Genomic DNA, 17,208 nt, shown 5'->3' with positions numbered 1-17,208 from the left:
ATATGGGAGCATGAGTCTTGTCCCGACACTGGCCCACATCAATGGAACCCCGGGTATCCAGCAGGCAGACTGAGGCCTTGGTGCTTGAGAAGAGCTCTCCAAAGACACGGGAGGCTCTCAGAGGACAGGGACATGGGGACCTGGCCCATCATCCTCCCCATCAGAAGTCTGCCACGGGACAACCTTGGTCCTGCAGGAAGTATAGAGCTGAACTGACAGTTATGTCCAGCATGACCCAGGGAACCACCGATTGCAGATTCTTTTCCTTTTTTGTCTAGGTAGGTCAATAATTCTTTTGAAACTGTGCTTTTCTCTCTTAGGTTCCTGCACATATTGGGTCCGACTGCTGGCTTTGGTCCCATCACTACTGTCAACACGTCAGCCCACAGTTGGTGCCCTGGTGCGGCTGGATTTCTTCCACGTGGACTATGCTAAGCGCAGAACCAGGCCAACCTGGCCCTTCCTGTTTCTAGCAAGATACTGTACTGGGTCATCTTTCAGAGACAAAAGAACAAAACGCAAGTCATGCAGCTGAAGCATGTGCAGAGGAGAAAACTCTGATCTCAAACAACAGCCGGAATCAAACCTCCCCAGCCCCGCACCTCACCTCTCACAGAATGAAAGGACACAGACATGACCAGAACCTGAATGCCAGAGCCCTTTGGGGCACGAAGGGTCCGTTGTCCATGAAGATGCAGTACGAAGCCGCTTTACCGCGTCTTACCATAAACACCAAGCTCCAAAGCCCTCCCATAGAAACCTACCCCCCCAGCACTTCTGCATCCAATCCTCCTCCCCTAACTCATCGAAGTTTGACAGAAGCCCAGACTGGGGAGACACATCTGAGCTTTGCCTCCTGTCTCCTTTCTTGGCCATCCTGCAATAAAGGCTCTTCTCTCTGCAAAGGACCATTGCGTCCCGTGGTATCTGGTCCTCTCCTTGCGGGTAACACCATAAATGAACACACTAATTCTATGGGGCTCCTCAGACTGTACTCGGCTTCCTTTGACTTTCAAACACCCTGACCTTGGTGAGAATGCTCTGACACCCCTACCGGTCCCTGAGACCTCAAGGATCCTTGCCTTGATTTACCTCTGCGTTTGTTTCAAAAGTACCTGGTATTTGACAGAGATGTTTTGCATCTGTGCTTTGAGAGATATGCAATGGCCAACCACCCTGCACTGGCTTGGACTTGACCACAGGAACGCGCCTTTGCAGATGAGACCTGGAGGCATCCACAGTTACCTCTGCTTCCTTACCATGCTAAGTTCTCCGCCCCAGGTGAGGATTTGTACTCTGAGAGGCACAATTAGTACCCTGTGCAAAGAAACCTGGAAGACGGCACATGTCCCAGCTGCCCACAGCCCCACCCCTGGAAACCTTCACCCCTTTCCTAGAGCCTTGACGACATGCCTGCCTCCTAAACCTTAAAATTACCCTCCTCCCCTCCCTTCAGAGGGAAGGTGCGTTTAGAGCAGGAGCTCTCCCTTCTCCATTCATTGATCAATGAATAAAGTTTCTACTCAGCTTTATCGAACCTGGTTTCCTTTGATTGGCATTTGCAATTCCAGGGAAAGGACCCATTGAGGGGTCACTGACCCATTGGGGATAGATAACAACTCTCTGCTTCAATAACTGACCCGATATCACTACAGTTCAGAATGTGAGTCCTGAACACACACAGCACACTGTGAGTTCAGGACATCAAAGGAGCAGTTAGGGAGAAAAGCTGTTAGGGGCTGCTGGTGGGCCTGACTCTATAAAACAGGAGGGTTAACAGCACATTTATCCAACAGCTAAGATCAGGAATTAAACCTTAATTCTCTATAAGAATAGCAAGTAGAAACTGGATCACGTTTAAAGAAAAGTGGGTATCACCACTGAAAAGTGAAAAATAAATCAATTCTTCAATCACATTGGCAAAGCTTCCTGGGGAGAAAATTCAGTGGTGTTTTATTTTTTTCTTAACCTATAGCCTCAAACTCTACCCACCCAACTCACCATGTACAATCACACACACAGACATGCATGCACACACACTCACGTACGCGCACACTGCTGTAAAATATTTAAACCCCACCACCAACTTCAGTTGTATCGTTACACTGTGCCTATCAACATTTTAGCTTCTGACAAATGCAAAATATTTTCGGATGTTATTTATTCTATTTCTTCTTCCAATACTGAGTGCAATGAGTATTATTTTTTATCTCACTCAATACTCATTATAGTTCTCTCTTCTTCATCAATAAATCAGACTTTTTTTTCCATGTAAGCAATGTCTCTTCAACTCATTGTCCTAGATAACTTATCGTAACCAAAACTTCTCAAGAGAAGAGATTTGCATTAGCTTTAGACCCCTTTCAGAGTTTTTCTAGGACTCTAATGGAAACTCCAAGGCAAATATAAAAAGTCTCCCTTCATGTGGCAGATGAAGTCATTTCTAAGGGACATATATTAGAAGGGAGTCTTCTTGTGGGAGCCTGTCCTGTGAGACAGGAAAAAAGATACTCTGACAGCCCCTCCGAACAACAAAACTTCTGTGCATCAAGTCACATGGCCATGTGAACATAGCCTAAATAGACACAGGAATAATCCTCTACCAACTCTTATCAACTAGCAGGTACATCCACAAACTCAACACTTTCCTTATTTCCCATTTAGTTGCAAAGAAGTATCTGTCATAAGACGATCATGATCTTTGTTCTGCTGGGTGTCTTCACATAGCTGGGTTCTTCCCACCTGTTCCATGAATGGACACACAGACATACAGTTACTTACAGGCAACCCTCTCACCTACCGCAGATCAGTGCAAATACATTCAGTATTTGGCTTCAGCTACTTCCTAGTAAGTCAGTCATACACTGGAAATAGGACCTTTAAGCCTGCCAATGAAGAAAACACCACAGTTTGAACTATGACCATTGAAGGAACCTAGGAAAAGTAATTTTATTTACAACCTGTTAGCTAGTTAACATAAAACTTATGTTTTAGACATCAGAGGACTGGGCATAAAATAATGAAGTTACTGTTTCAATACTGATGCCCTTACAATCAGCGAATAGTTAGACAACGTTTTTGTTTTTTGGCTTAAAAGTATATACTTTATTCTTTTACAAGATGAGTATCAAAATCGAAATAACTCCTTGTCTGTATTCAAATAATTAAGCCATTTTAGGGGATCTCACAAGAGAAACTTTTTTTTAAACAAAGACCTATAAATTGTGATATAGTCATGCCCCTAATTTACACCATTGGTAAATTTCATGTTTACTTGTTAAGATATTTTATTAAAGTCAAGCCTTCTTGTATTACCTAAAAAGGTAGTGACTAATCATGAACCAGAGCTTCTGACAACAAAGGAAAATCCACCTCTATCATCCTCCAGTGCTTGCTGTCGCCTCAGAGAAAATGTTGATGGATTTGGGGTATAAGAAAATATAGGAAACTCTACTTCTTGTAACTAAAGATACAACAGGAGCTCCCCTGGAAAGCCCATCATAGTAACACTCCACTAGCAGCCTTTCTTAGCCACAGGGAAAGGCCTGAAGGATAGATCACCATCTCCTTGCTACAACAAGCTAAAATAAGGAAGGTTCTGGATTCCCCACTCCCCCATTTCTTTCTGTGGCCTCTTTAAAAGAACCTCGTTAGAAGTGGATATATGTATATGTATGGCTGATTCACTCTGCTGTAGAGCAGAAACTAACAACACTGTAAATCAACTATACTCCAATAGAACAATTAATTAAAAAAATAAAATTTTTAAAAAGGAAGCTCCTTAGGAAGTCTGTCCAACTGAAGCCTTTTTCATTGTCAATGTTATTGAAAGCTATTATCCATCACGGTCCTAAGGAACAAAGCTATTGTCTTCTCTGCTTGCTGCTCTCAAACAACAAGGTGACCTCAAGCCCTGTATAGTGAGAGATCACAAATTCCGGTTCTGTAAGGCGTAGAGCACAGGAAACCTTAAAGCAGATGGCCTGAGCAGCATCACAGCCGGTAAAGGCTCTTCTCGGAAATCAGCTCACAGACCGAAGCATGCATCCCAGGAGAGATAAGTCCCAAAGCCCTTCTGGTGACCCTGAGTGGAAAGTGAAATGGATGTTTGTTCTGCAGATGGATTCTCTTCTCATTCTGTTCCCGGCGAATTTAAGGTTCATTCTTCACCGCGAAAGAACGCACAGACGAAGTGACTGGTAAGAATCAGATTTATTTAGAGAGGAACACACTCCTCAGACAGAGTGTGGGCCATCTCACACTCTGAAGTGTGAGAAGGCAAGGCAAGAGGCAAGATGCTTCAAAATACGGTGTGGTCAGTTTTTATGGGCTGGGTAATTTCATAGGGTAATGAGTGGGAGTATTATTCCAACTATTTTGGGGAAGAGGCAGGGACTTCCAGGAATTGGGCCACCACCCACTTTCTGGCCTTTTATGGTTAGCCTCAGAACTGTCAGGGTGCTGGTGGGTGTGTCACTTAGATGCTAATGTATTACAATGAGCATATAATGAGGCTCAAGGTCTACTGGAAGCAAGTCTTCCGCCATCTTGGACCTAGTTGTTTCTCACTAGTCTTTGTCATGTACTATGGCTATGCCATTCTTTTAAAGGCTGTGCCCTGCCCCCTTCCCTCCTGTTTCAATTCCATTCCCTGTGGCCATTACCCTGGGAACGTTTGGAGGTTGGGTTGATATAAACAGGCTACTAAACAATTGGTGGGTTTGAAAGATGTGGATTCTGGCTACTTACCAAGATCTGAGAGAACCTTAGCTTATGCTACCGTCAGAGCCCTAACAAATAGAAGAAATCCATACAGGACCCCAAAAAACAAGCATCAAATAGGCAAAGGGCTGCTTCTCCCCAGGAAATGGGAACTAGTTTGAAAGGAGTAATTCAGAAATAAAGACGAATTTCAGATGGAGCCTGAAGGGGTTCCCTTGGGAACCATTTAGGAAAGCTTGAGTTCTTTAAGAGCAGCCCGGGAAAGGGGAGTGAGTCGCCCTTTTCTCTCACAAATTAAGTACAAGCCTCCTGGATTCCAGGCACTGGCAGGTACCATTTAACATGACAAAAGGCAGAAAAGCCTCAGCTACTTACAGTCCCAGGAGGGAGGCAGGTGGCCAGCACTTTCTGGTCTCCACACCCTGTCACAGAAAATGAGTCACAGTGAACCTAGTTCGGAGCCCCGTGAAACTACATTTATTCAGGAACCACTGTGTGGGCCAGCCCAAGACAAAACCGTGAACCAGGTGAGGGTGGCCAGGTATCCTTCCAACGTACACTTTTCCAGCCCCCGTTGGCTCCTGAGCACAAGTGGAATGTTATCTCCTCTCCCCTGAGATACATGATTTTTCTGGTTTGTCATATCGCTAGGATGTTTCAAAGAGAATTAGCATCAGGACAACCTCTATCCAAGTCACAGAAACACCTCCAAGCCCAGGACGCAAATCTGCATCCCCAGGTTGGAACTCTCTCCTTAATTCCCATAGCCTGTCTCCTTTGTATTTTTACCTGCATGTCTCAGAAGTACCTCCGAACTCAGCCTAGACACAACTGAGTAGTTCCCCAATCCAATCCTACAACACCTCCAGGATTCCCTGCCTTGGTTAAAACACCACCATCCAGAGAATTCCCTGCTGGTCCAGAGGTTAGGACTTGCTTCCACTGCAGGGGGCCTGGGTTCGATCCCTGGTCAGGGAACTAGGATCTCACAAGCAGCTCGGCCAAAAAAAAACACCACCATCCAACAATTCACCAAAGGGAGAGTTCCTCCTGTAGGGAAGCAAAATTTGCCACCCCAAAATCTGTCTCTTTGGCATGAGGATTATTGTAGGCTTGTTGTTTAAAAAAAAAAAAAAAGGTTCAGGAATAACTTTTACCTCTTCCCTCTTAACTGCCTAAAAGAATTTAGATAGGGGACCCATCCCAGGCAGAGAGCCATCTGTAGTATAATAGGAAATAGCTGTGGTAGACACAGAAGAACCTAGCAAACTGCGCATGTTACAATTTTTCTCTGTGTCCCATTGTTTCTACATGGCCCAGCAAATGTGTGTTTACCAAACATTTGCTCTTTTTTCATCTTTCTGTGACTTGCCTTCCTTCCTTTTGACGTCCCATACCCCTGTCCCCTTCTCCTTAGTCCAGAATGACATACACTAAGTCCCCTACATACGAACCTTCAAGTTGTGAACTTTCAAAGATGCAAATGTGCCCCTGAAAGCCAGCTGTTGTACTGTACTACTGTACTTTTCAAGGTATTTTAAGATTAAAAATGTTTTATTTTTTGTGCTTGTTTTTTATGTATTATTTGTGTGAAAAGTATTATAAACCTGTTATAGTACAATACTATATAGCCAATTATATTAGTTGGGTACCTTTGTTGGACTTACAAACAAATGGGACTTATGAACATGCTCTCAGAACGGAACTCATTCGTATGTAGGGGACTTACTATGTATACCTCATTTTGCCTGACTGTTTTTGGAATCTCCCATGTTTGCGCAGATTCTCCATACATACATAATTAAATCTGATTTTCTCCTGTTAACTTGTCTCAAGTCAATTTAATTCATACACCAGCCAGAAGAACCCAGAAAGGGTAGAGGGAAATTGTTTCCTTCCCCAACACTCCCCTCAATCCAGTCTCCAAAGCCTAACAATCTTCTTATCTTTAAAATGTGTCTCAGACTTCCCTGGTGGTGCAGTGGTTAAGAATCTGCCTTCCAATGCAGGGGACATGGGTTCAATCCCTGGTCCAGGACGATCCCGTATGCCGTGGAGCAACTAAGCCCGTGCACCACAACTACTGAGTCTGTGCTCTAGAGCCCACGAGCCACAACTACTGAGCCTGCGTGCTGCAACTACTGAAGCCCACACGCCCAGAGCCCGTGCTCTGCAACAAAGAGAAGCCACCACAATGAGAAGCCCGCACACCACAATGAAGAGTAGCCCCGCTCGTCGCAATTAGAGAAAAGTCCACACGCAGCAACAAAGACCCAAAGCAGCCAAAAATAAATGAATAAATTTATATTTTTAAAAAAAAGTATCTCTTCTCTCTAACCCCATCACCTCATTACTGAGAACCTTCCAGGTTACAAAATTGAAGTAATTCCTTTTAGTTGTGATTATTACTATTATCATTTTTGGTTTTTGCTATTTGGAAGAATCAAAGATTAATTATTTTTATTTTGGAAGTTAATTATTTCTCTAATAAAAGTGGAATAAGTGAGGCTTTATCTGGAACTCCTGAGAAATAAGACCACTACTTTCTTACAGAACTTTCTTCAAGGGACATATATCAACTGAAACAGAAAATGACTCATAAGTTTATGTACATTCACTAAACCAGACAGCACAGAATGGCACATATATATCATAAACCCAGGAGAACTCTGACAATGATTTCTGCCAGGCAGGCCAGTATTTTAGACCATGTGATGCTGGCTATCCTCTATGTGCGCTCTTATATTGACTCTCAACCTTTCTCCACCCCAATGTGGGCCCCAGGTGTTCGGCTGCAAGAGACTGCATTAGTGATTGCCTTCTGGCTTCTGGCAGGATTTAGCCAACAGAAGCATCGGGCTGAAATCAGAGGAGAGAAGAAGTGAAGTCTCTCCTGTCCCCCTCAACTCCCTCCCTTCCCAGTCGCTCTGACGGGCTGCCTCATCCTCTCCCAAAGGGGGAGCTCTACCTGACAGCCTTCTCCCCAGAGCCTCCCTCTCTGGGTTCCAGTAACCACCTCTTCCCCGTGCCTCTTCAGGCCACGATGGCATCAGCTCCCCACAATTACTAACCCACAGTACTACATTATCCTCTCTCGGTTCCCTTAAACCTCATCTACACCTGGGCAAACAATCCATTATTAAACCCTCCTGAAAATGACTAGTTTGAGGTACCATTTGTCTTCTCACAGGATCCTGACTGATAAAGTAATTGTTGCCTGGAGCGGTCCTAGGAAAAAGACTGTAAAGTAGAATTCTGGGATTTGAAAAGTTCACAGACAGCTTGTTAAGAGAAAATGGGATTCAAGTCACACATGGCAAGTGTTGGCATCACAGTCACTGAAATTATCACAGGGCATGGGATGCCCTACAGGTTGGCAAGTTGTTGAGAAGGAAACTGTCGGGGACTTATCACTGCTATGGTAACAGTCATGCTCATAAAATTAATGGAATTGATGATAAAGATAAAGTGGGGTCAGCTGGCTTCTGATGGCCCTAGAGAGCGCACACAGAGAAAAGAAGAAACTGGAGTTTGTGATAATCCAACTCCAAACACAAGTGGAAAAACAGAGAGATTCTATGGCAGGATTTATAGAGTGTCTTATCCTACGCAGTCACAGAGAAGATATGGCTGGGTACCGCAAGCCTGATCTTAGGAGACGTCAGTTATAAAACCTAGAAGTCTCAGCCCCACCATGTCTCTGCACCAAGATACAGTTATCAGCTGGTGGAGAAGGAGTGGGAACCTGAGGTATGGGAGGGGGTCACCTGAGCAGTCAGAAATGAGGCTGAGAATGTTGAACCTTCCTTAAGAGTGGAGTCAACCCCTTCCGAGGGAGAAAATAAATTCAGTGACTGTTCCTGTACCTGCTTTAAAAATAAATGCTTCTGGGGCTTCCCTGGTGGCGCAGTGTTGGGAGTCCGCCTGCCGATGCAGGGGACACGGGTTCGTGCCCCGGTCCGGGAAGATCCCACATGCCGCGGAGCGGCTGGGCCCGTGAGCCATGGCTGCTGAGCCTGCGCGTCCGTAGCCTGTGCTCCGCAACGGGAGAGGCCACAGCAGTGAGAGGCCCACGTACCGGAAAAATAAATAAATAAATAAATGCTTCTTCTCCTCAGGACCCAGCCCTACAAACGTTTCTTGCCTTCACATTCATAACGGGAGTTCACCACTAACAGAAACCAGACAAAGCACAGTGTCTGCTCCAGGATTCTGAATAGCACAAATGCAAGTGATCTGAAGAGTGTGACACGAGGAGAACTGAAATATAAAGCTTGACTGGACTGCATTTACTGACAAGGGTACACTTCCCCAGGAATTAGAATTTCATGAATTGGCTTCAGTGCCCGGGAATAGTGTTAACAATCTACTGGACTGGTTAATTGAAGCCTGGACTCAACAGTGACAAGTAGTCAATGAGGTTAAAATGCCAAAAATTCTCTGGTTTACTGCAGAAGGAATCCAAAGCCTCAATGAGATGGAAACGTGGGACCGGATCTATTAGGACCAACCTACTCAGCCACCCCTATCCTAATCTTAGCCTCTAAGAGGACCAGAGGACACACTCTTCACCAATACATTAGGAAATTAAGACAGTCATTGATGAGATGGGAAGATATTTATTGGTGGGGAAGCGGGTACCCAGCGTATCTGAGAAGCTCTGTGGTAGCTATCCTCTATACGCCACTGGAAATCGGGGGAGATGCCACAATGGAACTGTGCTCGCTGGTTTCAGTGGAAATGATGGGATCCCTGAATAGTAGAAGACAGATGGTGGCCTTTGCCAGCACAGACAAGGTGAGCACAATTACCACAATAAGCCACAAAGGCCAAGTTGTTATCAGAGGGGTTAGATTCACAGGACTCTGGAGGATCATCTAATTGATCATGAAATCCCCAGAATATAAAGGATGCTGCTTTGCATTTATAGGTAGAAAAATTCTAGGTCTGCTGGGAAGACACCTAACTCAAGTTGTTGTAATGAGGAGTTAACAGCCTCTTAAATAGTTCCCACACCTAAATAAGTTCAAAGACCCAGAATTCCTTGGCTAATAAGCAAGAACTTTGGGGAAGGATCCTGTAATGCAGTCACAGATATGCACCATAAACCATCCTTCCAGGATTCCCTAGAGGTGCCTACAGCCATTTAAGAGAATAACTGGACACTGGGAAAGGTAAAATACCAAATCTTCTGGAGTTACTAGATATGGGCTCTGAAGTGACCCTATTCTCCAGAGATCCAAGATTCCACTGTGGTCCACCAGGCAGAGTCCAGGCTTAAAGAGATCCTGGGGAAAATGGAGTCTTGGCCCAAATAGACTGTCCAATGCGACCAGAGACCCATTCTATCTATGGTTATTTCCCTAATCCCAGAATGCAGAGTGGGAATAGATATATGTAGTAACCAGCAGAATCTCCACTTGGGTTCCCTGGCCTGTGAAGTACAGGTTATTTGGATAGGAAGGGCAGAATTGAAGCTTTTCCAAGATAGTAAACCAAACACCATATCACGTCCCTGGTGTAACTGCAGCAATTTGTTCCAAAATCAAGCATGTGAGAAATGTAAGAGATGGTATTCTTTTTTTTTTTAATTGTTTAAAAAATTATGGTAAAAACCACATAACATATAATTAACCATCTTACCCACTTTTTTTTAAAGATATTTTTGTTTGTTTGTGCGGTACGTGGACCTCTCACTGCTGCGGCCTCCCCCATTGCGGAGCACAGGCTCCGGACGCGCAGGCCCAGCAGCCATGGCTCACGGGCCCAGCCACTCCGCGGCACGCAGGATCCTCCCGGACCCGGGCATGAACCCGCGTCCCCTGCATCGGCAGGCAGACTCCCAACCACTGCGCCACCAGGGAAGCCCCAATCTTACCCACTTTTAAGTGTACAGTTCAGTAGTGTTAAGTATATTCACATTATTGTATAACAAATCTCCAGAAGTTTTTCATCTTGCAAAACTGAAGTGACACCCACTAAACAACTCCCCATCCCCCCCAACCCTCGCAACCACTATTCTACTTTGTTTTTATGAATTTGACTACTTTCGAAACCAGGGATGGTATTCGTAATACAACACAATTTAACACTTGCAGTTTTTGCCCAGTGGAAAAGCCAGAGAGGGCGCAAAGAGGACTCTAGACTATCACACACAGGAGCAGTTAGTGATGGCGATCACTGCTGCAATTCCGATGTGGCGTCATATCACTGGAGTAACCTAGCACAGCCCCTGGCGATGAGTGAGCACACAGCAATTGTTTTTCATTCTTATTCCAAGTATAGTCAGAGGTAGTTGCCTTCATGTAGCAGGAAGAACAGTACAGCTATCATGCTTTGCCTCAGAGCTGTACCTACAAAAACCAAAATACAACAGACAGATTGGGAAGACAAAGACAAAATGATATGGGAAATAAAGCTTAGTAAAAAAACTAACATCTCAGATCAGGATATTTATATCAGAAAAATAGGACCTCTTTAAAAAAGAAGAAAGAGAGAGGGAATTATCTAAGAGAAAAAATGTTAATATCCCTGAAGATATTAAACTGAAGAATATGAATTTCTCAAATGAAAATGTCCATAAAGTACTCAACAGAAGTGAATGAGAAAACACACTAAAGCACATCATCATGAAATTTCAGAAGCCTGGGGATGAGATCTTGAAAGCATCCAGAAAGACAAAACACTTCAATACAAAGGTTCAGTAATGGGGACGATTTCAGACATCTCAACAGCACTGAAAACTAGAAGATAATGGAGAATTGCCTTCAAAATTCCAAGGAAAAATATTTCTAACGTAGGAAAACACATGTACATATGTTATGAGCTGAATGTTTTTGTCCCCCCAAAATTCATATGCTGAAGCTCTATTCCCTAATGTGACTATATTTAGAGACAGAGCCTCTAAGGAAGTAAGGGTAAATGTGGTCATAAGGGTCGGACCTGATCCCATAGGATCAGTGTCCTTCTAAGAAGAGACCTAGAGAACTCACTGGCTCTCTTTCTGCACCAAGAAAAGTCCATATGAGGACACATCAAGGAGGCAGCTGTCTGCAAGCCAGGAAGACTTCTCACCAGAAGCAGAAGCAACTGGAACCTTGATCTCAGACTTCTAGCCTCCAGAACCAGAGGAAATACACATCTGTTGTTTGAGCCACCCAGTCTGCAGTGTTCTGTTACCACCTCCTGAGCAGACTAATATATAGTTGAAACCATTCAAGTAAAACGGTAGAATGAAAACATGTTCAAACACACAAAATCTAAAAAAATTAACTGACATGTATCCTTTTTCTAGAAGTTTCTGGAGGATGCACTTGACCAAGTATGGGAGTAAACTGAGAAAGAAGGCATGGAATCCAACACAGGAAAGAGGCAAAAAGAACTTCGAGGATGATAATAAAAGGAAAACCAGCATTCGGAAACCATTTTGGAGAGAATCTATCCAGATTGGGGCAGGAGAACTCAGGGCTACAGAAAGTAAGTCACCAAAGGGAAAGAGAAAGAGAGAGAGAACACAACGGGGGCAGGAGGAAGGGAGGGAGGGAGGGAGGGAGTGAGGGAGGGAGGGAGGAGAAAAGAGAAAAAAGAGGAAAGAAAAGAAAAGAAGACCCTATGTATTTGAATGTATTGTGATGAAATTTATATATCTGACAGATGCAGTTTGGGACTAAATTAAATATATCAATAGATCTGCAATATTCAGTTAAACCCAAAAATCTTCTCAATTGTCATTTTGGAGGGATCTAGGATAAGCTTGGATAGCCTTTAGTCTATGAGGAGAGAGTATTTTTCCCTCTTTAGAGAGGTTAATGCCCTAAATAATGAAATGTATTCTGACAAAATTGTAATTTATCTTTTGAAACTTTTTGTCCCTTTCTGCTAAGGCTGACAACAAGTAAATGGAATCCTTTTCATAGGCTTCCTTGTTCTCTGAACAAAGTAGAAAATCATCTACATATTATATCAAAACAGAATCACAAGAGAAATTAGATCTTTTACATTTTGATTGAGGGTCTGGGAAAAGTGGGAGTGAACCCTTGGGGCATGACTGTCCAGCTATATTGTCCTCTCCAGGTGAGGGCAAAAAGGAGTTGACTCTCCTGGGTAGAGGCACACTGAGAAAGGCCGAGCAAATATCCCCCACAGGGAAGCACGTGGCTTCAGGAGGAGTTGAGCACAGGATGGTGTTTGGGTTAGGTACCACCAAGAAGTTACAGAAAACAATTTTGACAGAACCGAGACCTTGTACAAATCAATATGCTTTTGGTGTCTTACAGAGCATTATGGTCAGGAATGTTACAAGGGCTAGTGCAGAGCATGAGAAGACCTTTGGATATAAAGCATTCAACTGTATGTTTGCTCTGTCCTTTGCTTCTGGTTTCAAGGGATATTGAGGAGGTTTTAGGTAATAGTTTGGTAGCATCTATCTGAACTTTTAGAGGTCCTGATCCTATTATTTTGCCAATGTCAGTATAATATTTAGCCCATAGAGCGTCAGGTACAGCAGTGAGTTCCTTATCTGGGGCGTAGGTTAAATATAATGGAGGACGCAAAGGTATATCCAGAGCAGTCCCAACTGTATTGTGAATAGAAGAACCTCTGGAACTTCAAGAAATAGTCCCTTTGGTGTGTACTTAATATTATTTTATTTTCTGGGTAAATCTCCCCTTATTAAATTTTCAGAGGTGGTATCACAGAGCAGGAAAAGATGTTTTTCAATCAAAGGCCCAAGTGTTACAGTTGAGGGATGGGAGAGAGGGAAAATCTGTGAGGGATTTGAAATATCCACCACTGTATGCTATGTTCACTCTGAAGAAAAGGTTTAGCTAAAATGTAAAACCACAAAGAAATGGACAAACTCTTGGAAAGGTACAATTTTGCAAGATTGAACCAAAAGAATTAGAAAATATAAACAAACCTATCACAAGTAATGAAATTGAAACTGTAATTAAAAGTCTTCCAAAAAACAGAAGTCCAGGACCAAATGGCTTCACAGGCGAATTCTATCGAACATTTACAGAAGAACGGACACCCATCCTTCTCAAACTCTTCCAAAATATAGCAGAGGGAGGAACACTTCCAAACTCATTCAACGAAGCCACCATCACCCTGACACCAAAACCAGACAAAGATATCTGAAAAAAAGAAAATTACAGACCAATATCACCGATGAACACAGATGCAAAAATCCTCAACAAAATACCAGCTAACAGAATCCAACAACACATTAAAAGGATCATACACCATGATCAAGTGGGATTTATCCCAGGGATGCAAGGATTCTTCAATATATGCAAATCAATCAATGTGATACACCACATTAAGAAATTAAGGAATAAAAACCATATGATCATCTCAATAGATGCAGAAAAAGCTTTTGACAAAACTCAACATCGATTTATGATTAAAAACTCTCCAGAAAATGGGCATAGAGGGAACCTATCTCAACACAATAAAGGCCACATATGACAAACGCACAGCAAACATCATACGCAATGGTAAAAAACTGAAAGCGTTTCCACTAAGATTAGGAACAAGACAAGAATGTCCACTCTCGCCACTCTTATTCAACACAGTTTTGGAAGTCCTAGCCACAACAATCAGAGAAGAAAAAGAAATAAAAGGAATACAAATTGGAAAAGAAGAAGTAAAACTGTCACTGTTTGCAGATGACATGATACTATACATAGACAATCCTAAAGATGCCACCAGAAATCTACTAGAACTAAGTAATGAATTTGGTAAGGTTGCAGGATACAAAATTAATGCACAGAAATCTCTGGCATTCCTATACACTAACAATGAAAAATCAGAAAGAGAAGTTAAGGAAACACTCCCATTTACCATTGCAACAAAAAGAATAAAATAAACCTACCTAAGGAAGCAAAAGACTTGTACTCAGAAAACTATAAAACCCTGATGAAAGAAATCAAAGATGACATAAACAGATGGAGAAATATACCATGTTCTTGGATTGGAAGAATCAACATTGTGAAAATGACTATACTACCTGAAGCAATCTACAGATTCAATGCAATCCCTATCAAACTACCAATGGCATTCTTCACAGAATTAGAACAAAAAATTTTACAATTTGTATGGAAACACAAAAGACCCCAAATAGCCAAATCAATCTTGAGAAAGAAAAACGGAGCTGGAGGAATCAGGCTCCCAGACTTCAAACTATACTACAAAGCTACAGTAATCAAGACAGTATGGTACTGGCACAAAAACAGAAATATAGATCAATGGTACAGGATAGAAAGCCCAGAGATACACCCACGCACCTATGGTCACCTAATTTATGACAAAGGAGGCAAGAACATACAATGGAGAAAAGAAAGCCTCTTCAATAAGTGTTGCTGGGAAAACTGGACAGCTAGCTACATGTAAAAGAATGAAATTAGAACACTCCCTAACACCATACACAAAAATAAACTCCAAATGGATTAAAGACCTAAATGTGGGCTTTCCTGGTGGCGCAGTGGTTGAGAGTCCACCTGCCGATGCAGGGGACACCAGTTCGTGCCCTGGTCCAGGAGGATCCCGCATGCCGCGGAGTGGTTGGGCCCGTGAGCCATGGCTGCTGAGCCTGCGCATCCGGAGCCTGTGCTCCGCAACGGGAGGGGCCACAGCAGTGAGAAGTCCGCGTACCGCAAAAAAAAAAAAAAGACCTAAATGTAAGACTGGACACTATAAAACTCTTAGAGGAAGATGTAGGAAAAACACTCTTTGACATAAACCACAGCAAGATCTTTTTTGACCCACCTCCTAAAGTAATGGAAATAAAAACAAAATAAACAAATGAGACCTAACAAAACTTAAAAGCTTTTGCACAGCAAAGGAAACCATAAACAAGACAAAAAGACAACCCTCAGAATGGGAGAAAATATTTGCAAATGAAGCAACGGACAAAGGATTAATCTCCAAAATACACAAACAGCTCATGGAACTCAATATTAAAAAAACAAACAACCCAATTAAAAAATGGGCAGAAGACCTAAACAGACATTTCACCAAAGAAGACACCAAGAGGCACATAAAAAGATGCTCAACATCACTAATTATTAGAGACATGCAAATCAAAACTACAATGAGGTATCACCTCACACCGGTCAGAATGGCCATCATCAAAAAATCTACAAACAATAAATGTTGCAGACGGTGTGGAGAAAAGGGAACCCTTTTGCACTTTTGGTGGGAATGTAAATTGATACAGCCACTATGGAGAACAGTATGGAGGTTCCTTAAAAAACTAAAAATAGAACTACCATATGACCCAGCAATCCCACTACTGGGCATATACCCTGAGAAAACAATAATTCAAAAGGACACATGTACCCCAATGTTCACTGTAGCACTATTTACAATAGCTAGGACATGGAAACAACCTAAATGTCCAACAACAGATGAATGGATAAAGAAGATGTGGTACATATATACAATGGAATATTAGCCATAAAAAGGAACAAAATTGGGTCATTTGTACAGATGTGGATGGACCTAGAGACTGTCATACAGAGTGAAGTAAGCCAGGAACAGAAAAACAAATATTGTATATTAATGCATATACGTGGAATCTAGAAAAATGGTACAGATGAACCTGTTTGTAGGGCAGGAATAAAGACGTAGGCATAGAGAATGGACATGTGGGCACGGAGGGGAAGGGGAGGGTGGAACAAATTGGGAGATTAGGTTTGACATAAATGCACTACCATGTGTAAAACAGATAGCTAGTTTGAACCTGCTGTATAGCACAGGGAGCTTGGTGCTCTGTGACAACCTAGATGGGTGGGATGGGGGGGTTGGGAGGGAGGTCCAAGAGGGAGGGGATATAGGTATACATATAGCTGATTCACTTCATTGTATAGCAGAAACTAACACAACATTGTAAAGCAATTTTACACCAGTAGAAATAAATTTAAAAAATAAAATTTTAAAAAAAGGGTTAGCAAAGGGTTACAGGTCTTAATACAGAAAGAGTAGCACCCATACTACCAGGAATAGATGAGAAATCAATCTACGTCTACCAGGAATCAATAAGGGTGCTTTTTCCATTCACAGAGCACCTTCATTGATGCGAATTGAGGGATTTTTCTTTGTCTTGGTTTTTCTTTCATAGGATGGAACAATTTTTTTTCCCAGGGTCCTTTCTGTTCACACTATCTACAAATGTTTTTGTCAGTAGGTGATTGGCTGGGGAGTGGGACCACCAAGCTGTTTAATCTGCAGTGCCACAAGTTTGTGTCTCATTTTTTTTCTAAAGCCCTTTTGGACTATTCTGTCAGGTGGTGTTGTTCAGCTAAAGGAGATATTTCCCATTCTGTATTAGACAGGGTTCTCCAGAGAAACAGAACCAATAGGATTTGTTAATATCTTTATCTATACATCTACATATCTATATCACATATATGAGGAGAGAGAAAGAGAGAAAGATTGTAACGAATTGGCACATGTGATTATGGAGGCTGACAAGTCCCCAGACCT

The sequence above is a fragment of the Leucopleurus acutus genome (genome assembly GCF_964270905.1).
Source record: "Leucopleurus acutus genome assembly, chromosome: 21".
Classification (NCBI taxonomy): domain Eukaryota; kingdom Metazoa; phylum Chordata; class Mammalia; order Artiodactyla; family Delphinidae; genus Leucopleurus; species Leucopleurus acutus.
Note: the sequence above shows the minus strand (reverse complement) of the source record.